The 27111-nt window shown below is 37.1% G+C and overlaps 1 protein-coding gene and 1 long non-coding RNA gene across 4 annotated transcripts in view; both read right to left on the bottom strand.

The window, feature by feature from the left end:
• Positions 1 to 27111, bottom strand: part of AIG1 (androgen induced 1) — a 334033-nt gene that overhangs the window by 170514 nt on the left and 136408 nt on the right. The gene's annotated exons all lie outside the window — the stretch shown is intronic.
• Positions 1 to 27111, bottom strand: part of LOC140526889 (uncharacterized) — a 146418-nt gene extending 119307 nt beyond the window's left edge. The window contains exon 1 of the long non-coding RNA XR_011974578.1: positions 1 to 27111. This exon is cut by the window's left edge and continues 4483 nt beyond it. This is a non-coding gene — a long non-coding RNA (uncharacterized lncRNA).

Here is a 27111-nt window from a genome sequence, read left to right as displayed (position 1 = left end):
AATATTTCCAGAAATAAAAAGAATTATACATTAATAAAGCAATAAAATATGTATGTAACCATAACTACTGTTGTGAACTCAACACTTTATATAGCTGTGAATAGTTTCTTTAAGAATTATTGCCAGTAAGATCTGAGAGAGCTTATTTGAGGAAGGACTGGTAAACATTACAAAATGAAGGCTGGTACCTTCAAAGGTGCCATAGTCCTCCCGGCACTAGTATAATACACTAAAATTTTAATACCTCTCCTAAAAACACCTCTTGTTCATTCCAACTTTAAAGTTAATCTTGAAAAATAATAAAAACTCATAACTTAGAAGCCTGACGGTTTTAATGACATTTCATTGGGGAATCACTTTTCCCCATTGTCTCATCCCTTTTATAAATTATACGTCCTCTGCGAATCCCCATAGAGACAAATGATTTATTTCTAATTGGACTTCCACAAAACTTTTGAGGAGATTCCTGAAGATATGAATCAGAACTATTTAAGGAAAGGCATGCATGTTTCCAAAGGTCTTTCCTTTGACCAAGACATTACATTTTCTTCTTTAATCAAGCTACTCTACTCAAAGCAGGCTTCAGTAATAAGGGGTGCTACCTACATGAAAAAATGTTTAAAAAAAAAGACAAAAGTACCATTTATATCATTGTTCTTATATCCCTTCTGATTGCTTTTTCTCATTCATAAATGTAGATCAACACAGAAAAGAACTGCTTCAAATAACAGCATATGCAGAAAATCAGGGAAAGAGCTCTAAGGACCAAAACCAGGAGCCAGAAGCAGTCTAGGCTGGTGCTTATGGACACATGACAGTACGGCATTCCATTCAAACAAAGAAAGACATCATGAGGCCAACTCAATGGCTTGGAAATTACTTTCCTCTTAAATATTCCTACTGAATCTTTCCTGTTTTTTTTTGTTCAACTGATATCCCTTTGCTACAAACAACAACAACACTGTACGGACTGTGTAGTTAAATATGAACATTTAGGGAAATGATTTGGCCGTCTGGGAAAAGACATATTCCGAGGCCCCTAGCTTTCTTCTTTCTGCCTCTCCCTCCCCCATTCAGTTGCTTCCTTACTCAGAAGCACTAGGATCAGAGGGAAGGGAAGATAATGAAAGATGAACCTTGAACAAGATACTTTTGTAAACAAAACTGTTTACCACCTGTAGCTTTGGGGAAGGGTTTAAGAGGAATAAGAGAGAATGAAACTCGCAGTTAAAATGAATTTGAGGATTTGATCTGTGGGGTTTCACTGTCCATCCTTTTCTCAACTATCAAGGAGTATAACCTAGGGCAAGTAACCTCTCAGCCTCGGTATCCACATCTGTCAAAGATAAATAATGTTATTTTCACTATTTACTTTACAGTAAAGGAAAAGCACTGTGTGTGTGTGTGTGTATATTTCTCAAACCTATAGAAATGTATTATTATTATTTTTTTTTTATTAAAACCACCATAGTTTACGTCTATTCAAGACTTGCCTAACTTAGGTCTCACTGCCACCACAGTTCATCTCTTAGTAACTCCCAAGCCCTGACTAGCCCTTCATAATACATGATTCTAAATATACTTACTTCCATTTCCCTGGTTTTCTGAGTTCCGATTCTGTGTGAATTAGCAGAGGTGAGCCTGTTGACTTGCCCTGGTATGTCCCAGGTGGTGTGGGGCCCTGCTTCTGAAGGCAGAGATGACAGTAAGTAAAGTGTTTTGGGGAATGTTGTTGCTCTTGTTGCCAAGTGGAAAAAGGAAAATGAAGAGGTTCAGGGTCTCTAGGGAAAGTGGTATCACTGCAGGAAGGGAAGGGGTGAGGAATAAAATGAGCTAACCAGCAAGGGGGAAAATAACACTTAGCTTTGCTCCTAAAAGACTGACAATGCTGCCAAAGACAAGCTGAAGGTGAGAGATAACTCCAGAGAGGATAGCTATCCACAAGGTGCTACCTTAAACTCTCCATTTTGGCTATGAGAAATAAGAAACCAATTTCTCAGTATATACTACTGGGTGCATGTGTTTATAAAACGCTTTTACTGGAGTTGTGGGATGGCTCAGAGCAGCAATTCTCAAACTTTTTGGACCCCTCAGGACCCCTTTACATTTTGAAAAACTATGAAGGACCCCAAAGAACTTTTCTTTATGTGCTTTTGATGGCTATTTACCATATTACAAATCAAAATATCACTATTATTATGAAAATAGCTTTGACTTCATATATCCCATTCAGAAAAAGGTCTCAGGGGACCTCTCCAAGGTTTGAGAAAGTCAGTCAGGAAGTCAAGAAGATCGAGATTTTCAAGTACTGTTTTAGTGACATACTGACAATCTGACTCTGGACAAGTGACTTAACTTCTTAGTGTCCCAAGCAACTTTTTGAATTTCCTCACTGGAATTTTTTCATCTACAAACTCATTTACTTTTCCAATATGAGATTAGTGTACAATCTGGTTCTTCATATTGTTCCTTTTTAAATACTCTACATTTTGGTTAAACCGCCCTACTAGCTGTTCCTCAGAGTTAATATTCCACTTCCTACTGCTATGATTTTGGAAGGACAGGTTGTATGGAATAATGGGCAGGGCACTAGACTTAGAATCAGGAAGTTGTCTATAGTCCTTGGGAGCATCCAGAGGGTCCTTCAACATTTTGATAACCATTTAATAATCACCTAAAAATATTTAGTATTATGTCTAGACTCTATACTCAGCATTGTGTGGAATATAGAGAAGTACAAGACAGAGTCTATTGGTTCTGTCAAGGAACTCAAGATCTGGTAGTCTCCATCTGCCTCATCATCTGCAAATTATAATTGCTTTTCTAAAGCATCAGCAATAAAGCACATTTGAAAAACTCTTCATTTTATCTTATCATCTTTCATGATTGCTCTTTCCACTCAGATCCAACCCTGATGCCTCACTGTGGCATGAATATAGAATAGGTGATTCTATACTCTTGTTGGCTATCACCCTGGAGTCAAACTCCTGGCCGATCAAATGAAACTGAAAAGGCTTAATGTGCCAACCCAGCAGCAGATCTTACATCTATTGTTTCAGACTAACAAAGTTTAGAGAAACTTTTCACCAGAAAGCTGGCTGCAGGATAATCTCGTCTGTTTCTGTTGACAAGAATTCATAAAGGGATGGAGTTGTTGGTTCTGTGTTAGTAGAAGACACATCCACGCTGATTCAATTACTAAAAATAATAACGCAAGTGTGGTTTTTTTAATAAAAATTTTACTAGGATTACAACAGCATTATCTATTATTTTTCACAGAAAATGGACACTATTTCAACCAGACTCCATAATTTTGTACATCCCCCAGAGCTTATCACAGTAGATGTTTAATACATTTTTGCTGATTTTGCTGAACTGAATTCAGCTTGGGATAGCCTCAGAACATAAATTGTCTCTATCTGTTCCCTCGGGGAAATGTGCTCCAAGTTGCAAACAGGCTTACTAATGACCTTTAGGGAGAAAAACTGGTTTGTAAGATGAGAATTTCCTATAATAACTTTTATCAAAGTACTATGATGATATGCTGAAATTATGCCTTCAAGTAAGAACTTTTAATCAAAAACATGATATTTTTAACTTCATTTTTCTCTTAAGGTAGAAAATGTATTTTCCATGTTTCTCAAAGACGGTTAATAAAAAAAAAACACACACACACAACTATATTTCCATAGTATTCTTGCAGAAGAAGCCACAAAAATGTGTAAGACCATGATTCAGCTCACTGACTTCTGCTTATAGGATTTATGGGAAACTGTTCAAGTCCAAGAAAACAAAATAAAACATTAAAAATCTAAAAATTAGACAACTAAAAATCCTTTCTGTGGGAAATAGAGTTAAAAATGTGACCTACATATTATTCCATTTTAACCCATATTCCTATTACTCTCAGTTCCCAATCATTCACAGACTGTTAAACACTATAGACATATTTACAAAAACTTAGGAAATTATGAACCCTGGTATGTGCTATATGTTTTTTATCTTTAAAGCAATGCATTAATATTATTTCTTACACAAAATGATTCCTAGCATTGCTATGGAAACTGAGGCAGGGAAGTCACACAGTCAACAACTGTCAGATCCTAAATTAGAACTGGTACCTCTTCCTATGGCTTATCCAATTTATCCTATTAATATTCACCAAGAAAGTCTTCAATACACAGTTTCATTAAAAAAAAAAACAACAATTCCTCCCTCTATTCTCATTTATAGCCATCTAAATATTAGCTCCTAAGCCCACTGTTATCAGTGTATGTATCCACAGCTTCAATAGCTATGTTAATGACTCTTCTAAAACCCTGGCATCAAATATGAAGAAACAGTATGAACTATTCACAGAAGATGAACTATGATGAAGAAACTACAACCCCAGTGATCTGCATCTCCCTCTCATTTCAGCTATCTACCAACGTGGCCACATCCTGGATGTCATTATTCTTTGTAATCACTCTACTTGTCAAACTCTAAATCTCTTCTCTAAGTACAAACTCTTTAAATCTGACCCACTCCTATCATTCTTGCTGGCCTATGGTTCATTCTCACAGTGAGCATTCAAATCCATTGTAATAGTCTTCATCTCAGTTCCCTCATCTCCCCACCCATGAGCCCTTTCAATGATTCCCTCACTAACACCTTAGAATCCTCCATCCCCTTGCCTTGCCCTTTTTCATATTTCTGCCTTGCAAATAAACCCATGGTAAATCTTCTTCAACTCTGAGAATGATGACCTTTGCTAGAGACAGTCATCATATTATGCTAAATGGGTCCATGTCAAATTAATGCTCTCATATCAGCTGTATCCTTACTCCTACTTGACAATTCTTTTAATAATTCCCTGTTTGTTCCCTATCATGCTAGTCAAAATAGCTATTCCAAAGCTTTCAAGATTCCCCAGAACTTAATCCTGGCCTCAGTGAGCCACACCTGGTTGGATAGAAAAGCAGTGTTTCCAGTAGACTGAATACTCCAGTAAAAGTCGAACCTTTTTGTAGACATTGGTAGTTGGCCCAAGTCAAAGACTGCCTTGTTCAGACTACCCCACTGCCCTTCACCTCTTTGGCTCCTGTCATCTATAATTCAACTGAGGATGGACCTATCTATATACTATTCATGGTTAATGTTCACTGATACAAGAAACATACATACTCTCTATTCTTCATTACGTTTAGTTGCAAAAACTTTAATTTAGAAAGAAAGACAAGAGTTAACTTGAAAAGGATCTATCTTCTAAATAAGGACTAAGGACTCAATATTTTAGAAGCTATGTCCAACAACATTTTAGATATTTTAAAAAGCATATTATAGCTGAAGCACAAGCATTCCAAAACATAACACTGAGAGAAGATGAAAATGGTCTGAGTGGTCACATAATTGATTCAGCCAACCAACCATTTACTAAGTGCCTACTCACTGTCTGCCAACCCCTGTGCTAGTGGTAGGAAGATAAAAATTATACTATCCTTGCTCTTAAGGAGCTCACTGTTTAGAGCTAAATGATTTCCCCAAATAATAGCTATTGAAAAAAAGTGATTATTTCCCTTTTAGCAAATCAGCATCCTTTTATTTAGTTTCTTTTTGGTCCGGACCTGGCATTTCCCTTTCTTATTCTCATCTGTAAAATGGGATTATAATAGCACCTACCTCCCAGGGTTGTTGTGAGGGTCAAATGAGATAATAGTTGTAAAGTGCTTAGTACAGGGCCTGGCACAGATTAAGTGCTATATAAATGTTAGCTCTTATTATTGTTATTAATTTTGTTAATATAGGGAAGTCCCAGTAAGAAAACTCCTTCTAAATGTGAAGATCAGGGGCAGCTTGCTGGCACAGTGAGTACAGTACCGGCTCTGCAGTCAGGAGGACCTGAGTTCAAATCCAGCCTCAGATACCTGAAAAACTTACTGGCTGTGTGACCTTGGACAAGTCACTTAACCCCAATTGCCTTGTCTTCCCCCCTCCAAAAAAAAAAAATCAAAAGAGTAAAAAAAAAATATGAAGATCAGTAACTGTTCTACATGTTAAAATCTTAGTGTATTGCTTGAATACTAAAAGATTAATAAGTAAGTAGTCCAGGGTCATAGAATCACTGTTTCGTGGATGGAGCTAGAACCTATTTCTTCCTGGCTCAAGACCATCTCAGAAGCTGCATCACCTTAGTTTAATACTACCTATTTAATTGCAGCTGAAACTCATAAATATCTAATGAAAAATCCTCAAATTCATTTTCAAAGGAAAATGTCACATCAAATGCAAAGTGTATTGAGGAGTTTGCAATTTGATATGTGCAGGTGTCCTTGATAACACTATAAAACTATAGTTCTGGAAACAAAAGCAATGATTTAATTTTTTAAAAAAAGTTTGTTCATTTTAGTAATTTCAGTCTGAGCTAATAAGAGTGAGAATCTCAACACACTGGAAAATCTCTCATAAAGCAAAAAAGAAACTATATTAGTAATAAAGCTGACTTTGTTCACTGTATGTTCCCCTTGATTCAATAGTAAGGATTACTAACATTTAAAGGCATGGAAGTTCTGTAGTGAGTGGGTAGTGCTAGACTTGGGACCAGGAAGACCTGAGTTCAAGTCCTACCTTATTCATTTACTAGCTGTGTAACCTTGACCAAGTAAGTTAACCTTTATCACCCTGTTTCCTTATATATAAAACAGAATTACTAATAGCACCTGCCTTGCAGGATGATTATCAATATCAGATGAGATAAAACATATAAAACACTAAATGCTAGTTATTGTTTTTTAGTAAATGATAGAATTTTAAAGGCTATTCACTCAATACCATGAGACCTAAATTCCTTTTCTTTAATTAAATATTACAATTTGTTTTACAGAAGTAGTTGTGAACTGGTCTAAGATTCACCTTTTTGAAAAGCAGCTGAAAATGTTATCTACTTTATCTCATTACTGTCTATGATGACCCTAGAAGTCTGATTTAGTTTCCTTTTTTCTGTATGACTTTTCCAAAGTCATACAAATCCACTGAAAAAGAGATTAGATTGCTGACTCCCAAAAAAGGCTTAAACCATGAATTTATTCTACCAAAATACAGAAAATCATTTAAGTAAAACAGAGAAAATAAAGTCTGATGAGGGTAGCTAATGTGTACACATTACCTTGTACCTTGGCTCATTCCTCAAGATGTTATAGAAATACCTACAAAATGAACTGATGTCATCCACATCAAACCTTTATCTATTTTTAGCATCAAGTAAGTGTCCCAGATGAGTTTTCTAACCATTTTTATGTTGAGATGAAAAAGGGCCCCTACATATTTACAGAACTTACAACCTGGCAGGCAGGAATGACAGACATTAGGTGGCAGAACAGACAAAGTGCTGGATTTACAGTCAGTAAGAACTGTGCTCAGATCCTACCCTATACACTTACTAACCATGTGATCCTGTACAAGTCACTTAGCCAGTCTTGGTTTCAGTTTATTCTTCTGTAAATGGGAATAATAATAACCATAATAAGCTTTAATAATAACTAATTATTATAACAAGCTATTTCAGAAGGTTGCTGTGAGAATCAAAGGAGGTAATGAGTATATGTAAACTTTGCAAATCATAAAGCACTACACAAATGCTAATAAAAATATTACTATAGTTGTAATGTGATTAGTTTACTGGTTAGAATTCCTTTTCCTTCCTAAATCTATTTTTTCTACCTTCTACTACTCACAGCCCCCTCTCAACAGACTATCTTATTTTTCTGTCTTTGATGTCATTCCTCCCATATACATTAACTCAATGTCATTCCATTATTCTCCATTCCTATTCTTACTATTAGCAAAAGAAAGAAATAACCTAAGGGAAACAGCAGAACGGCCAATGAAATTTACTATGAAGTTATGCAATGTAATTACCTTAGCTCATAAGGGTATTAAAAAGAGTAATTTGTAAGATAAATAAATAAAATATTCCATTTGATAGTGCTAGATATGACTAAAAATAACAATAATCAAATGCCAAGTCAAGTGGCTCAGTGCACTAATACTTCCTTGAATTGATTTTAAAACATTCCTTTTTGGATATCCATATTTCATTAACTTGGCAGAAGTTAAGTTTCAAGATCATTTCCAAAGCCTTGTCATCTTCTGAGTAGCAGGCATGGAACAGCACAGCTATGGCAGTAGGTCAATATATTAGTCATTATGAAGGGTGTGCTTTGTGTGGAGATATAGCTTATTTTAAAATCAAATGGCCTTTAATGGCCAAGAAATTTTAAAATAAAGAAAGGTAACAGGGAAAAAAAGAAAAACATGCTTATTTCCCCAAATGGCTGCTGTAAATTGTTTTGGATATTGCTGATGCATATATTAATATCAATCCAATGTGGAAAGCCAGGTAACAAATCTAGTCAGTGAGCCTGTGCATATGTCTTCAATTGAACATGGTGCTAGATGCCAAACTGAAACCACGCAGATCCTACTGTAGGTTTGTGCAAAACCCTAAAGTGCTGGAATTCAGTTGCCATAGTTTCAAATTAAACAAATAAATGAGACACCATGGAATGCAGCAAAATATTTGTGGTCTGATTAGGTCATATTTCCCATATGTGTGAATATTAGCAACAAAATTCTGGTTTACTAAGCAGAACCCATTGCAATGGGTACAATTATACCTTTTGGGGGTGGGGGAAAAAGAAAACTTTTTTGGTTAAAAATGAAGATATTTTAATTTCTTAAATTTCAATTTTTTTCAAAGGCAGATGTCCTGAATTTAACATCTTCCCCCTCCCCCATTCAAAAGTCTTAGATTTGTATTAAAATGACAGAAAATATATAAATTAAATGTTTGTATTTCTCTTTCAGTTTCCATTTGAACTTTCACGCAAAGTTTGACATGAGTCAGCCACTTAAAATTAAGTGTGAGGGGCCAATGTAATATGCTAGTGAAAAAAAATTAGCTTTGGAATCAGGGAATCTAGGTTCGATCCTGGCACCATTACTTACTAACTGTGTGACTTTAGACAAATCACTCAACCTCTCTAGACTCAGTGTCCTTATCTGTAAAATGAGGGGTGGAGACTAGCTCATCTCTAGTTTTCTAAATTCTATGATCCCTGCGTGATTTGGTAATAGGATAGTTAAAGAAAAATGTAAAAGCAGACTATTAAACTAAGACTCCTCTTCTGATTAATCTTTAAAATCCATTTATACAGGCTGTTTTCACAAAATCACAGAACTGGAAAGAGCCACAAGGTCATTTGGATTAGTACCCTGTCCTTAAAAAGCTCAGAACCCACATCTCCTAGAGTTGTTACAAACAAAAGTGGCATCTTCTGAGCAAAGGGAATGATTGATGATAACTTCAGAGTTGAAAAAGTTACTGCATTCTTTATCTCTTGCTGCCCTCACAAGATCCCAGTGAATCTGGTGGTATAGATATTATTATCTTCTTTACAGATGAGGAAACAGGGGCCCATAAAATAAATACTGAAAGTCCCACAGCTAAGAAGTTGTAGAGCTAGGATTCAGCCACACATCTGCTGAGGCAAGTGAAGAGCAAAGCATGGAGAACTTTGTGTGTACATATGTATGGATGTGTAGGAGTAGGGAAGAAGTAATGTAGCATGTGGAAAGTCCTGTTTGATGCTTTAGTAATCTTTATTGGCCTCCTAACTGCTTCCTCGCCTCTAGTCTGTCTCTGCTCTGATCCATACCTCGTACTACTATCAACACTTTGCAAACATGAAAGTTTGCTAGTGTCATTGAAAAACTTCTACAGCTCCTCAATACTTACTGAATAAAATACCTACTCCTTAGATGGGCATTCAAGGTTCTCTACAATGTGGCTCAGACTGAGAAACGTGAAATGAAAAACTGATAGTATGTTGAAACTCAAGGTAAGTGAAGACAAGCAGGATAAGGGAAAAAGCACTTAGCTGCCCTCGATGAATTCTTCACCAATTTTGGATGAAATATAACTAAGGTACTAAAAGAACTGGTAGAAAACAGGCAGAAGACAATGACTGAACCATTGTGAAGGGGGGGTATCAATGCATTAGAGAAGATAAAATGCTGCCTCAACAGAAAAAAAAAAGGAAGAAGGAATATTCTGCAAATTATGATCCAGATTTTAATCAAAGTTTTACTTTGAATCTTGATGAAATAAAATAATATTTTATTAAAAGGATCGTTTGTATGTATTTGCAAAGGGAAACAGGGATAACTGAGAACTCATGTCTCCATCAAGAAGAATAAATCATACTCATCTAACCACATTTCCTTTCTTGAAAGGATTTTTGGGGAAAGGATCATAGGGGTTTTGTGGACTGCAAGCTCAATATGACTCAACCACGAGAGACGACAATCAAAAGAGGTAATGCTATCCTCATTTACATTGGTAATCCTAGCAGTGAAAAAAGCAAAGTATCTAGAAAACCAATACTATAGAAGAAAGAACATTGGATTTCGTGTCATAAGAATTTGCAATAGGTGGAAGACACAGAGAAGCAGATTTATATATTTAACTTGTTATTATATAAAGCGTAAATTTATTAGAAGCATCCAGTACCTGAATCCAGGGAGCTCACGGCAGGACCTGAACGGGAGAGAGGAGTAAAACACAAGTCTGGAACTTTCCATGTTAAATGTGCCCTTGTTGTTTTAGCTGCACTTACCTCCAAGAAACAGACTTAGGATCAATGTAAGAAAAAATTCCTAACAATAGCTATCCCTAAGTTGGTTGCTCCAAACAATTCCTGTTTACTACAGGGTTTTAAACAGGCTGAATGACTCCATGTTCTTGGGGTTGTAGAAGGGACTGTTATACAACTTGGACTATATGGCCTCTGCCATCCTGTTCAGACCTGGGATCCTTTGATTCTATATTTCTAGTATTATTTCATATTACTCCTCTTCACATCCTCTATATTTCAATCTAACTAGATTATTTGCTATTCCCAAGCTCCTTTTGTCCTTTCCTTCTTCCTAGCCTTTCAAGACACCATCCCTTAGTACTGAATGAGCTCTTTTCATGCTCCTCACTGCTAAAATGCTTCCTTTTTTAAAAGCCTACCTCAAGTATCACCACCTCCTTGAAGCCTTCCATGACCCCACAGCTATAAGCAATCTCTTTTTTCTTGATATCTATCCTGCTACTTTGTTCTGACCACTTCTTTACACTTACCACATTTTGAGTTGTATTATCTTTGTCTCTGTATTTTTTTGTTCCACTTGGTTAATCTATATATTCTTGAGGGCAGGAATTATATACTATTTCATCTTTGCATTACTAGAACATAGTACAATATATCAAATTCATCTGTTTGTTTGTTTTCTTAAGATGGGAGCTTCTCATTTCACCCAGTCAGGAAGGGTAGAGACTACTCATAGGACCAATTCCACCAGTAACTGGCATGGTAGTTCTTATCTGTTGTTTCTGACCAAGGCTAGTTCACCCCTTCTTGGGCAGTCTAGTGGCCCCACAACTCCCAGGAATTCACCATATTGATACCACTCAGACTGCATAGCCCCTGCAGCTCATAACTCTCAAGCTGAAGAGATCTGCCATATTCCATCTCCCAGGTGGCCAGGATTACAGATGCACACCGCCATACTAAATATCATAGGTACTTAATGAATGTTTATTAAATTGAACTGAATCATTCTTTTCTCACACAGAGATAGTAACAATAGCAGCAGCAGCAGCCTAAATGCAAAGGACAATTCAATATGGTACCAAACCAAGCGAACTAATTTATTTGATGAAGGGAACTGGATTAAGTAGAAAGTTGTTCACAAACATAACAGTGAGAAGGTCAATCAAAAATAAGTTAAAAGTAGAATAACCAATTGTGCCTAAGTACAATTTATCTTAATTAAATCACTAAGTATAATCTTTTGGCCTTTCCAGACAGGAAGTATATTAAGGTAAAAGTTGATTCTGCAGCTATTCCAAGTGAGAAAATTGTCATGATTCTAAGTTATCTCATATCTCTCCCAAAGAGAAGGAACACTTTATATTATTTCTAGAATAAAAGAATTACATGGTGCTTTTTGATCTGCAAAATGGAAATACTGATACTTGTTTATAATGCAGTGTATAGAGCACCAGTGCAGGAATCAGGAGGACCTGAGTTCAAATCTCACCTCAGACATGACACTCACTAGCTGTGTGACTTTGGGCAAGTCACTTAACCCCAACTGCCTCATCCTGGGTCATCTTCAGCCATCCTGATGACTATCTGGTCACTGGATTCAGACAGCTCTGGAGGACAAGTGAGGCTGGTGACCTGTACAGCCCTCTCTCACTTAAAACAAAGTCAAGTGCAAGTCATGTCATCAATTTGCTTCTAGGACAATGCAAAAAGATATTCTAAAAGATCACCTCTTGGTCTTCCAGATCATGATCATCAAAGATAATTCATATTGAGGTATAAATGTCAGATTTCAGCTCAAAGCATTAACATTAGGCCATTCTAAAAGTGCATGGCCATCGGTGTAGGTGGACAGGCCATCAGGCAGTATCCTGACATTCTTCCTTCAAGCCAAGATGCTTCTTGTTACTCTTGCAATATTTGCTTTTGATTGCTCCTTCTTTTTACATGGTTATTGACTCTGTTTACTCTTTATCAGTTTTTGTAAATCCTTCTCTATCACATTAATCATTTCTTACAGCATACTGACATTCCATTATATTCATATACTACAATCATTTAGCCATTACCCAAATGATAAGCAACTACTTTGTTTCTAATTCTTTCCTATCATAAAAAAGCTGTTATAAATATTCTGATGTATATGGAAACTTTCTTTTTATCAATGAACTTCTTGGGATATAAGTATTAATAAAATAATCTCTAGGTCAGAGGATATGGAAATTTTAGTCACCTTATTTGCATAATTCCAAAGCGATTGTACTGATTCACATTTAACCAACAATACAAGAGTGTGTCTGTCTTCTCTTGACCCCTCTCAATATTGACCATTCCCATCTTTTGTTATCTTTGTTAGCCTAAAAGGAGTGAGGCAAAACCTCAGAGGGCTGTTTTAATTTACATTTCTCTTATTATAAGTGATATGGAATACCTGATAAATAAATTTTCTAAATGTAAAATAACTAATTAAATAGTAACAAAGTATTTTTGCTTCCCATGAGGGGAACCAAGATGTGATCCTTTTGGAATATCTTTTAGGCCATTGTTCAAGAAACAAATTATTAACAAGTACCAATATTTCCATTTTACAAACTATATAAATGAGACACAATATAAAGAAATAGGAAATGTGCTAAGCAAAATTCATCCTTTGGGACAGGAAATTGAAAAAAAAGTTAAGTATCACTATTAAGGTAAAAATGACATAATCTAACATGCAAGGAATTTTATCAATATTCTAATGAAATATTCTGGGTTGGAATATCACTGTAATTGGTACATATGATCACAATTCCAGAGAAACATTTTTGTAGCACCACTATAAAGCAAGGAAGACTTCACTCACATTCAGAGGGAATCTTGCAAAACATCTCAACCACCTTCTTAATTTACCTTCATCAGAGATGAAGCCTTGCAAGACAACATAAAGTCAGTCAGTTAGTCAATAAGCACTGAAATACTGTCTACTCCAACTTCTTACTAAGTTACTACTAAAAAAAGGAAGGATATAAAACTTCAGGGTACAGAATTTCAGGCAGAAAAAAAGGAAAGAAAGTACTAATATTCAGACTATTATATTGCTAAAATGTAGCAACCCAAAGAAATGTGAGATCTCAAAATCACTACCACCATTAGCATTTTTTGCAAGAAAGTTGATTTTGGACCTATCATACCATCCCAATGTTTTCCACTGCAGCCTAAATCCATTTGTGTCTATCCTGCTTCAATATTCCAAGGATCTGTGATTTTGTGATGTGAGTACTCCATCTTCCCAATGCAAATGGCAATTCTTCCTCTATGAGTTGGCATGGTCTTTGGGACTCTGCTGTAGCCAACAAATTTATCACTCTGTGGCCATCCTGGGAGACGAGCCTCTCTGAATTTAGGAAGAGGATAGTCTTTAGACAAAAGACATCACTGGTCCTTCACTGGCCCATGCTTGAAGTCCTGCCAAATTGGTAGTTCTTGCCAAAGCTTGTGTTCTTGTTGGCAGCCTCAAAAACCTAAGATCACCTCCACCCAACAATGAGGCACTAGAGGAGAGGTTTAGTGGTGGTTTGCATCCATTAATAAACAACAATTGCGGATGCTTAGAATCCCATTGTGGCTTTAGAAGTTTACATATCAGGCATGCTTTCTGCTGCATGTCTGACATAGGAAAAGCCTAGAAAACATCATCAAGATTTTTATATTGCATTCATTCACCTCCTCAAAGCATCTGACACCATTGTCAAACTTTGGGAGCTAGAAACATTTTGAGTTGTACCATACAATTCAATGATATCCCAAGACTACTAAAGATGGTACATGACTACTGGTCATCTCAGAATAGACAATGTTGTTTTTGACTTATGCCCTGTCAGTAGTGGAATAAAGGAGAATTGTGCGGTGGAGTTATAGCTATGTCCAAAGCTGGGCCCTGCTTGTTGGCAGAGAAACCCCAACAGACCAATGAGAAAAGGGAGAGAGGTAAGCATCAAAACCAAGAACAGAAGTTGAACAATAGCTCGAAGTAAAAGGCAGTGGTTCAAACTAGGAAAGCTGGAAAGAAGATCAGTTGGTTCTCACACAGCCAGAGGGCAAGGAAAACCAAATGGGTTTGGAATGCTTGAACAGATGGACAAAAATGGTGGGGAGATATGGAGATTAAAGGGTGTACATGAGGTTCATACGTCATAGGCTGGGTGGGAGAATACATGTCCGTCAAAGGATGAATTTTGTCCAGTACATAATGTCATTTTATATTAGAGGAAACAACCTCCTGTCAATTCAGCTGACCTGCTTTCTGCCTCTTAAAAGTACAGGCCTGAGCAAAACCAGAAAAATATACAGTGTCTAAAATAATGTAAATGGAGAGAACACTGAAAGGGAGACAAACTTGAAATAACTGTCATCATGATGGTCAGAGAACAGATTCCTCTGCCAAAGCAGAGAAGTGCAGCCTGCAAGGGCAAAAAGGTGTACACTTTCATGGATGAAGTCACTGCATTTATTTTTGGTCACAGGGCAGAACAACGGGAGTGTAGCAGCAGGAGGCACTAAAGGAACATAGGCTTATATAGAAATTACTGTCACAGACAGGTAGAAAAAGAGAAACAGAAGATAAGTAGAAGATAAATGATAGACAAGTGTTCATGCTGTTTCAATACATAATTGACCGATAAAGAGACAGACAGAGATGATAGATTGATAGAAAAATAGATGGAAAGAAGATGGATAGATACCAGCATAATGGACAGACTGGTCAGAAGCCAGGATCCAAATATGTTCCATACTAGTTATAGCATTATTCAACTCATTTTATGCAGCCATTACAGAGGACAATGTTATTCTTTTTTAAAAAAACTATTTTATTTGTTTTCAGTTTTCTACAATCACTTCCACAGAGCTTGTTTCTTCCCCTTCCTTCCCCTTCCTTTCCCCCTTCCTTCCTCATTCCCTCCCGGAGACAAGGTACAGATAGGTTCTACACATACATTCCTATTAAATACATTTTCACCTTAGTCATGTTGCATAGAAGAATTGAATGAGAGAAACCATAAAACAAAACAAAACATAACACAAGGGAAAATGGTCTGCTTCATTCTGAGATCCAATTCCATAGTTCTTTCTCTGGATATGGAAAGGTGTTTTGCCCCAAGAGTCCATTGGGAATTTCTTAGGTCCTTGTATTGCTGTGAAGGACCAAGTCTACCAGAAAAATTGCATACTGTGGTTGCTGCTGTGCACAAAGTTCTCCTGGTTCTGCTCCTTTCACTCAGCATCAGTTCATATAAGTCCTTCCAGGCCTCTCTGAAGTCTTCCTGTTCATCCTTTTTTATAGCACAATAGTACTCCATTACGTTCATATACCACAACTTGTTCAGCCATTCCCCAATTGATGGACATTCCCTTGATTTCCAGTTTTTGGCCACCACAAAGAGTGCTGCTATAAATATTTTTGTACATGTGGGATCCTTTCCCATTTTTATGATCTCTTGGGATACAGCCCTAGAAGAGATATTGCTGGGTCAAAGGGTATGCACATTTTTGTAGCCCTTTGGGCATAGTTCCAAATTGCTCTCCAGAATGGCTGGATCAGCTCACAGCTCCACCAACAATGAGTCAGTGTTCCAACTCTCTCACATCTTCTCCAGCATTTATCATCATCCTGTTTTGTCATGTTGGCCAATCTGATAGGTGTGATGTGGTACCTTAGAGATGTTTTGATTTGTATCTCTCTAATCAATAATGATTTAGAGCATTTGACAATGTTATTTTTATAAGATGTTTTACTTTTTCTTTTATTTTTTCATAATTCATATTTTGGTTAATTATTTCCTGATCTCTTATAATTTTGCTGGCTTCAACTTTGCGCAATTCTAATTTTCAAGGTGTCATTTTCTTCCTTAAGATTCTGGATTCAATTGGTTGACTTTCATAACCTCCTTGTTTTTCTTGGATTATTCTTATTTTTTTCTTTAGTTTTTCCTCCATCTCTGTCATTTGGCTTTTAAACTCTTTTTTAAGATCTAAGAATTCTTTTTGGGCAAGTGACAATTTAACGTTCCTCTTTGGGGTTTCTTTACTTCAATATCCTCTTCTGAAGATGAACCCCAGTCATCTCTCTTCCTGTAATAGCTTCGTATGGTTGGATTCTTTCTCCTTTGCCTCTGTATTTTTTGTGGTAATAACTTAATTTTTGTAACCACTTCTAGCCCTGGGGCATGGGGGATGGTGCCTCTTGCCCCAGATCTTCAGTTCTCCCCTCCTGTCTAGAACTACAGCCAAATCTCCAACCTCCTGTAAGTGCCCACAGCCAGGGGCTTTCAGCCCCACTGCTTCTGCATGCACTGGATCCTTCTTGCCGTACAGCTGAGTCTAGCATTCCTTAAAAGCAGAGGTTCTCTCAATCTTCCCAGGCTCAAACAACCAACTCCCCTCACTAACCGGAGGTGAAAGGTCCTGTGGCTGGGCCAAGGCAGCCTCTCAAACAAACTAACCCCAGGGCTTACTGATATATGTTAAAAAGGACCCTAGCCTGGAGGTGTTTACTCTTCACAGGCACCAAACCTCCGGGGTTTCTTCTGACCTTCTCAAATTGTCCCAGGAAGACCCAGGTTGTGTCCCTATTCTTAGTTGTCTCCACTTAGTCTCCCTAAGGTGCTATTTTAACTCTTTTGTGGGGGAAAATATTGAGAGCTTGGAATTTTCTGATCTACTCTGCCATCTTCCCAGAATTCCCTTAGAGGACAATATTAGCTTATATTTTTATAGGCTTTGAGGTTTACAAAAAACACTTCATATTCATTATCTTACTTGATGCATTTACAATTACCCAATTACTACAAGCATTATAGTTCTATTTTACAGATAAAGAAAAGCATGATCAGAGAAGTTATGTGATTGAGTTATATGATTTACTCACAGTTATAATTAAATCAAGGTCTTCTGACTCCAAGGGTATAGTATTTTTTCTATTGTATCAGATTGCCTCCTGATGCAACAGGAGGGTTAGGTTCAATTTCCAATTATTTGGGAAATGTCAAAATATTCTTTTAATCATTTGTAATACAATTTAACAGGTCATCAAAAGCACTAGATACAATCATCTAGAAAGGGTTGTATGTGGATGACTAGACTATCAAAACTGACTAAAGAGTTCTTTTTGGAGTTGATCCAACTCTATTCCACCATTAAGCCCAAGTGAATAGTAGAGGATGAGCGAGGTGAGTCCATTGTCTTAGCCTTTAAAGTGCTCTGTGGCAGTGGTTGTATCATGGAATCATGAGGTTAGAGTTGGAGGGGCCTGAAAGATCATGTGGCCCAACCTCTTCATTTGATAGATGAGGAAAGTGGAGTCCATAAAGGTGAAGTTCATTTCCCAAAGGCACTTGAGTAGGAAGTGAAAGGGGCAGGAATTAAATCTAGGCCCTCTGATTTCAGACCCAAGTTGTGATTCCCACCAAATCATACTCTCTCATGGGATAACTGCAGGTAAAGAAGGCAGGTATTCAGCCCTTTGCTTATGCTTGGAGTAGTTTCCCACATTTCTGCCTTCTGAAATCCTATTCATCCTTTACATACCCCACCCAAAAGTCCTCACTTATTCTCCTCAATCAACATAATACTTTCATGATCCAACCCTATGTACTACTCTTACCCTTTCTTAAGTCTTTTTATATTTAATTCTGTACTGTAGTACTGCATAGTTTTGTCATTTCTTCTTTTCAAGATTGTATGCTCTGTGAGGGCAAGAAACAGGTCTAAATGATTTTCTATCTCCCTGAGTACATTATACAAAGAATGTACTTAATAAAAAAAAAATTTAGTCATTGAAATAAAAGAATGGAAGCAATGCTACATTACTTTGTCAGTCACGGTCTGAGGCCCACCATAACTCTTATAAGCAGTATTAGGCAGCCAACAGATTGTCCAGTTGGTATCTGTAGCTTCAAAATAATCTTCAGTTGTACATCATTTAATCCAACTGAGTAAATATTATTGAACACTTATATGTGCAAGGCTCTGCATCAGGTATTTTGAGAGACCCAAGGAAGAATATATGATGCTTCCTGTTCTCCTCTAACATGAACAAGTGAATTTGTTAAGGACTTACTACTGAGCCAAGCACAGGAAATAAAAATAGAAGCAAGTAAGACTACGCAGAGTTTACATTCTAAATACGGGAAGACAACATGTACAGGAGACCTAGGGCTGGCAAAGGGCTGGCTGCTTGATGGCCTGATTCCAGGCTAGGTAAAATGAAGTCCTCCTCTCTGTGTAGACTTCATGCAGAAGAACTCTTCGAAGTACAGTGAAAAACTCCCTTTTCAAAGCCCAGAGTCCAAGAGGTAGGAGCCTATGTTCTAATGGGAGGAGAGGAGAGGGACAGAATACCTGCTGCACAGCCCGAACCCGGCTGGGAGATAAGGAATGTAAATGAGTACCTATACTATACTCTGTAATACAGAGGGGCAACAGGAGAGTACGGTACAAAATGCTATGTTAGGTCAGAGAGGGGAGGGAATACTTCTGGCAGGGTGGATCAGGTAAACCACACAAAAGAAAGAATCTGAGCTTATCAGCCTTGAAAGGTACATAGGAATTTGAGAGTGTTAATGGAAAAGGGCATTCAAAGGGTACAATTCTAACAAAAATTCAGAGTAAGGAAACCACAGAGTCCATTCAGGGAATATAAAATTGTCCTTTTTGGTCACGGTGTCATGTGCATGAAAGGAAGCAGCGGGAGGTAAGTCTAAAAAAGGTAGGTTGTGCTCAGTGGTGGCAACGACTGAATACTAGGCAAAAAGAGTTTAGAATTTCTCGGTTGGTAACAGGGAGGCACTAAGGGTTTTGGAGCAAGGGGAGCGGGGGGGGGGGGGGCATGATTCGAGCTTTATTTTAAAAAGATTGTAAGTAGCACCAAGAAAAATGAAGAAAATGTTAGCCTGTGACCCACTTCAATTATATACACCCAGAGGAAGGAAAAGAGGAAACAAGCATTTACTAAGTGACTACTGTGTGCCAAACACTGCTAAATGCTTTACAGTTATTATCTTACTTGATTCTCACAACACTAAGAGGTAGGTGCTATTATTTCTCTCCATTTTACAGTTGAGGAAACTGAGACAAACAGAGGCTAAGTGACTTGCAAAGGGTCATACGGTTAACAATTCTAAGGGAGAATCTGAACTCAGATCTTCTTGACTCCAAGCCCAGTGCTCTATGCATTGTATTACCTATTTGCCTCTGGAAATGATGACTATTAAGCAGCTACAGAACACTAAGGACAGTCCCTATCTTATGCTTTGTTTTCCTTGCTGCATTTGTTACCTGCCATTACTATTTCCCACTCTTTTAGGCTTATCATCAGTTTCACATCTTTGCTCTATGAGTCACTTCACAGAACTAGACCTACAGTAGGAAAAGCATGAACCTGGGAGTCAGAAGACTCTGATTGGAGTTCCACTGACTTTCTTTGTGACCTTAGGCTCACTTACCCTCTCAGAACATGTTTCCTATCTCTAAAAAGAAAAGGCTAGATGTATTTTTAAAGACTGCCATGGAAAGTTTTTTTTTTAATTTACATTTTTCAAGAATATACTTATCTACCTCCCAGGATGGTTGTGAAGTAATGCATATAAAAGAGCACTCCTACCAATCCATTAACAAGCACTGAGTAAGCACTTGCTGTGTGCCAGGGACTGCACTCAGCTCATGGAGAACAAGACCAAGAATTCATCAATCCTCTGTCTCAAGGAACTGACATTCTACCACAATTAAGTTTTTTTCTATTGCTATTGTTTCTTTGAGGTTTTACTACTCATGTTTTCTAATTATAAATATGCTCTGAAAAATTTATATTAGATGTAGCTTGAAAGAGCCCTATGGAAACTTTAAAAAAAATTTTTTTATTGAATTGTTAATTTACTCAGTGTAACCTTTTGACTTTTGTATTGTTGGTGAAAGAGGAATAGAAAATTATGTTTCTTTAAATACAGAATCCCTAGGAAATTCAAAAACATTAAGCTTTGAATTCAAATTATGTGTTTAATACTGGTGACTGCCAAATTGAAAGGATAAAGGTTTACATGGCATTTATGAAAGACCTGCAAAGGATATGAGCAAGGCCTTCTGACATGGCCAATTTTGGTGGCTAACAAAAGATTTGTCTGTGGTATCAAAAGGAGTCAATCCCCAAGAAATTGTATTCCTGCCAGTCCAAAACCCTATCAAAAGCCTCTTGTGCTTCAAACAGCTCTTAGAAAACAACATTTTGAAGAGCTAAGGGTAAATGAATTAAAAACATATGGATTAGGTTTACTTTGCCATATGTATGGGTCTAAGGATTAGGAGAAAAGTACTGAGCAAACCATGTTTTGGGTTTTGCTGACCCCAAAACATTTGAATATGAGTTACAGACCTTTTGATGAACTCAAAATACTGCTAGGCTTGCCCATCTTTAGTGTTTAGAAAGAAGAAAAAAAGATTCAGAGTTTAAGCCAAATAACAATTTCAGCCTTGAATTTTAAACTAGTCTGGAAGTCTACAGAAATTTGCAGTACCTAGAAAGGACATTCAAAAGTCATCTTTTTATATTGTCTTTGAGAGAAAATAATTGATATAAATAAAATAACACATACACAGGAAAGTTATTCATTGTACTTAATTTGGTCCATTTTTCACTTGATATCACTACTCCTACATGGTCCAGAACTCCACATTTATATGAAGATCGAGACACAGTGTACTGTTTGGGCAACAAGGAGGGTCCCCACTCCTTAGGAACCAAAGACTTAACTTCTAATGCTGCTTCAGGTACTTCCTAGGCATGTGACCATGGACGAATCACTTAAACTCTGTCTGCTTCAGTTTCTTTATTCATAAAATGTGCATAATGCACTTACCTCCCAGGGCTGTTGTGGGGATAAAATGAGGTAACAGTGGTAAAGTGTTTTGTGAACCTTAAAATGTCACATAAATATTAGCAGCTATCATTATTATTGCTGTTGTTGCTAGGTAGTTGTGACATATACCAATGCATAATATCTTCAGTGGGAGACACTTGGTATGCAATACCCTACTTTCCTTGGAGTGCAGCTGAAGTTGGAGAGAAAAAACACATTAAAGGTAGGAAATAAGCAAATTATTTGAAGTTATTATTTTTTTTCACTATTATTATTTGGTATTTTCTGAGCTCCAATAAGGAAGTCTCTTTTTTAATTCATTCTCAATCAGAAATCAATAAACCAAGCAACCATTTCCAAATGTGTGCTGCAGTGCTACATATCATGGGGGATACAAAGAAGGAAGATATTCCTAATATCAAAGAGTAGCTGGGGAGATATGATATACATATAAAATAGAAACTGATGATAAAAGACAATATATAAGTGCCTGATATACAGACAATAAGTTTTGTGAAAGTCCAGAAGAGGGAAAGGTCCCTGCACATAAGGAAAGGAAAAAGTCACCGAGGTCTGGGGTGGTCAAGGAAGGCTTCATGGAAAAGATTGGATTTGCGTTGGCCTCAAAGGATGGATAAGATTCAGATGGGAAGAAGGAAGGATGATAGAGGAAATCATTCCAGTCAAGAAAAATGGCCTGTATAAGGGTTCAAAAGTAGGGATGCATAAGGCAAATTTGGGGCCAAATGAAGAGTTGTAGAAGATGAGGAGATGAAGGCATTTCACTTAAGTTAGAAATGTAAGAGAACAAGTTGAAATACTGCAAAAATCTCCTGTCAGTATGAATTTAACATAGCTACTTTGCTAGATTCCTATGTTCTTTTTGAGTTTTCTATGGGAGTCCCTTTCAAGTATGAACCCCATCTAGCCAGATGCTCCCATGGAATTTCTGTCCTCTACCATAGCTTATGAGTTTTATTGTTGAGTTTTCTCAGGTATCCTGGAGCAGCTTTAGAGGGTGAACTCTTAGTAACAGGAAAATAAAGCACAAGGCCAGGTCCTATAAGTATAATGTTTTCATTGGTATTCTCGTAGCCAGAGTTCATAAGGGTGAGAGGATAGAGTGACCCAAGCTCCTCCTAGAATCAAATGCAGGAACTGTATTATCCAGACTTGGACAGTTTCCACAAGTCATGTAACTTCATCTCTGTATTTCTACAAAACCCATGATCATCCAGGCACATTTAACATTCCTTTCTTCTTTAAAAAGGCAGATGTACAAAAACTACAGCTGTCTTTAGTAATTACTAAATGTCAAAATAATTTTGAAAACACTAAATATTCATCTAAATTAAGGTTAGTTTGATCTTCAATTGCACATAAGAAACAATGACACACTGAGAATGCTCAGTGGTGGGGCCCAATTCCTTTCTTTCTCCTTCAGAAATTATATGGAGAAAGGATAATTCATGCTGTGATTTTCAGAATATCTATGTCATGGCTGTTCATGGCTCTGTAATAACCACCACAATAATAACAGCCTACTCATCAGTAGTGTCTTTCATCTGAGATCTCAAAGCACTCATCAACATTAATTAGTTCTCTCTTTAAGCACAGACATTGTATCATTGTTGAGTGCTTCCTGATACAGCAGCGCTAATTGTCTACAATCTTTTCTGAGTTTAAATATTTATGGGTATTGGTCTTTAAAATGCTTATTTGCTCCCCTGATGGTGCTTTAAAATTATGGTCAGCAGAAGTGGAGGGACCCAGGGTTCTTTTTTTGCAACAAGAACTGAGCTCAGTAACAAGGCAGGAGAGTGGAAATAATAATCATACTTCTTGTCAGAAAACAACTCCTTCGTAGCTCCTTCCTGCATTAGCTCTCTGAAATAGCTCTTCTTCAGGTCAGTCTTCTTGTACCTTCCTGGCTAGGTCTTCATCATTAAGATGCCCATGTTTACTGCAGCACCCTTATGCAGTTCTCTCCCCAGAACACTGCTACCACCTTCCATTGTTTGTACCACTCCACCACCATCAACCTTGGTAGGTACAATTCTTGGAAGTTGCTGTCAACTATTTGTTTTTTGTATAACCCTCCAAGGGGGACAGGATAACAGATACATTACATCTGCATGTGGAGTGCCTGCTAGCCTTGGACAAATTCCTGGATGATCTTCCACTATTCTTAAGAAGGAGAGATGGTACACCTTTGCAGGAGTTCCTAAACTTTTTGAATTTGTGACAGTCCTTAAGTGAAGAAAAATGATTTTCCCAAGGTAGTAAGACGCTATAAGATTTGGAACCCAGGCCCTTTGATTCTAAATCCAGTGTTCCTTCTACGATGGCAGCTTTGTTTTGCACCATTCACCCTTAAAAGTAGTATATGGAGAATGTTGATTTTTTAAAATTAAATGATATCTTTTAGATGTATTGTATTTCATTGTTTTCTCATGTATTATCTCAATAGATGCTCTGGGCACAGCAATGTCATGGGCAGAGAAGTTAGTATTTCTATTTATAGATTAAGAAATTGGATCTTGTAAAGGGTAAACAATCTGTCCATTTCTATGACTAGTAAGTACAGGTCAGAACTACAACCCAGGTCTACCACTCCTAGTCTGATACTCTTTGTTTAGACACCCCCATAGCAGGGTTATAAAACTAGGATTGAGAGATTACTGATCTAACTTCTAATTCCCCAGCCTTCTCTCTTTCCTTGCAAACAAATGGGATCCAGTTTTTAGTAGTTCTGCATTTAATCTTAACCCCATTTTATTTTATTGTTGTTTCCATATTCTTTTATAAGACTATAGAATTTAGAGCTGGAATTGATCATTTACTTTAGCCTATTCATTTTACAGATGAGGAAATCAAGGCCCAGAGAAAATAATTATTTTCCCAAAGTAGTAAGAAGCTATCAGATTTGGAACCCTGATCCTTCAATTCTAAATCCAGTGTTCTTTCTGCTATGGCAGTTTGCGTACTGCTCCAGCTTTGTAAATTCAAGGTTGGTTTCATGATGCCTTCTAACAGAGTGTCATAATGATACCTTGTGAACCGAATTTCAGTTTTGTGGTCCAAGATTCAAGGTTGGTAACAAACAATGTGGAGCCTACACAAATAATGTCTGGTTCTGCATCTGAGAAGAAAATCATTGCTCTCTTGGAGGGATATGAACTCTCTTAGTCAACAAAGGAATCCTCTAAGCACCGGACAGTGTACACTGACACTGGACTTTAGAAAGGGACTAAGTCAGCTCCCTTTTTATTGTTAGGTGGAAACATTAGGCCTTCTACAATAGACTAAGGCATCTTATGGAGCAAAAGACTTAATTAGCTGTAGTGACATGACACTCTGGCTTGTTATCAAAAGAGGTTAGTGTCCTCAAAAGGTTCTAATCTATGGAACAATGACATCAGAGGAAGTCTGTCCATAGGACCAAGCCAAGTGAGAGTTTTATTCCTCAACTTAATTATCAAAGTCATCTGAAGGACAATTCTGAAAGCAGACACAGACTTAAAGTCTGAAGGCTAGAAATTGGGTTAATAAGCTGCCTACTGGAAACATTCAGCCTCAGAAAATGTAAAACTGGAACCAAGGGAGATTGTGATCATCTCTTCAGGCTGATGGTATTACATACAGTGCAGAGATGCAAAAAAGGAGCCAAGTGGTGGAGCAGTTAGAATACTCTACCCTGTGATGTAATTCCACTGTTCTCTGCTAAGCCCCCAAGACAGTCACTGCTAGTTCTAAGCAGTAATACAGCAGACAAAGGATTCAAGAAGGTCCTCACTTCACTAGGTCATACACTTTGTTCATTTGTAAACAGTTATATATCACTGCTTCCTATTTGAAGATGCTGTAGATGATGACTACACCTAGACAGAACTGAAATGACTAATTCGTGAGCCACTGAAAACATGGAAAGATTGTTCTTTGATTTGTGGCCGCAGGAGCCCTGTGCAAAATTTCTCACTGCAACTCTGCATCTGAGGCTCAAGCTTGACCTGAAATCTGTTGTTAAAAAGAGTACTGATCATCAAATGATATATCCCAAATGATGTCTTCCAGAAGTCTACAATTTTATAGTAGAAATTCTCCTTCAGAAATATCCTTAACATATTTCTTCTGTCCTCCATATATGTAGTTGTAAAAGTTCTATTTGTCCCATTAAGAATGAATAAGGATGAATATGCATATATCTAAAATACCCTTTGGGGAAAAACACTCTCAAAATTATAGTTGTAAAGTAGATAGTTTCATTAAGGGTTGGCCCAATGGTGTTTTTTCAGTCATTACATATAGCAGTTCTAGAATGACATCATCAAAGAAAACTGTAATTTGTCAAAGTTCACAGGTTTTTACAAAAGGAAGAAACAAGTCACTAAGTACAACTCTTTCATTTTATGGGTAGGGAGAATGAGGTTCACTGAGTTTAAACAGACAACTAAAAATCCCGTAGCTAGTTAACGATAGAGCCAGAACCCCTCTCCTGTGTTTTCCAAAGGCCTTTTCCCCTACACCATGCCATCTCCTGGACTCTCAGGAAAGCATAGAAATATGCCAATCACTACATTTTGTTTTAGAAAGGCTTGGTTAAGTCAGCCTAGTACAGTCACATGTACATTTGTTATTATGCACTACTTTTCTTAAAATACACCCAAGTGGGGAAGGGGAATTTTATTTTGGTCGTAGCATTTAGAGCTCTTCCTTTCCCATATAATTTCTCTGATACACTGCCCTTTTCACCATAAGCATCCTGTGACATTTTCTAAAAATGCCTAAGACCAAACTACAGGCTTTCAAATAAATTTAATACAACAACAAAAACAGGCAATTTCAACCTCAGAAACTAAAGCAATAACATGATACTAAGTTCCTCTGCAAACAATTTCCCTCATTCAGAGACTGATAATACATTTAAAATCATCAGACTGAAAGTTTGGGAAGCCATTACAATATCTAAGGTATGAAGTGTGATGAAACTGGGAAAAAATCTCAATGGCTAAAAGCTTCTCCAATCTGAAAAGATCGAAGAAGCACTCAACAAACAGGGACTGGGAAGGAAAAGAGTTCTATTAACAAAGATAGGCAAGGACATATTCCTTCAACATTTAAAGGAAAAAATAAAATGTTTCCAAAGTTGCTATTAGTTTTGAGAAATTATCCAACATAATTCTGCTATAAACAGGGTCTTATTAATATTTCTGGGTAAGGTTAGAGGAGGATTGGAAAATAAAGAAAAGGGATGGAAAAGAAGATGAGGCATGAATTAGTATTTACTCTGAAAGGGAGGAGGAGCCATATCAATGTAAAAAAATAATTTTATCTCTCAGAGGCTGAACTGATTAACCAGCATTTTATTAAGTGTGGATTCATTACAAAATAAACAGCAACCCTAAGTTAGTATACATAGTGGGTGAATTTACTTAATAGGTCTAATACTAAATTCAATTTGGTCATTAAAAGGGAAGAGGTTTTAATCACTTATTGTCTTTCTTCCTTAATGATCATCCATTCTTTCACATGCGTTTCACAATAATCCATGAAGGCACAATAGAAATTCAAGCACCAGAATGTATACT

This window comes from Notamacropus eugenii, chromosome 2, assembly GCF_028372415.1.
Source record: "Notamacropus eugenii isolate mMacEug1 chromosome 2, mMacEug1.pri_v2, whole genome shotgun sequence".
Lineage (NCBI taxonomy): Eukaryota > Metazoa > Chordata > Mammalia > Diprotodontia > Macropodidae > Notamacropus > Notamacropus eugenii.
This window is presented reverse-complemented; position numbering and strand designations above follow the sequence as displayed.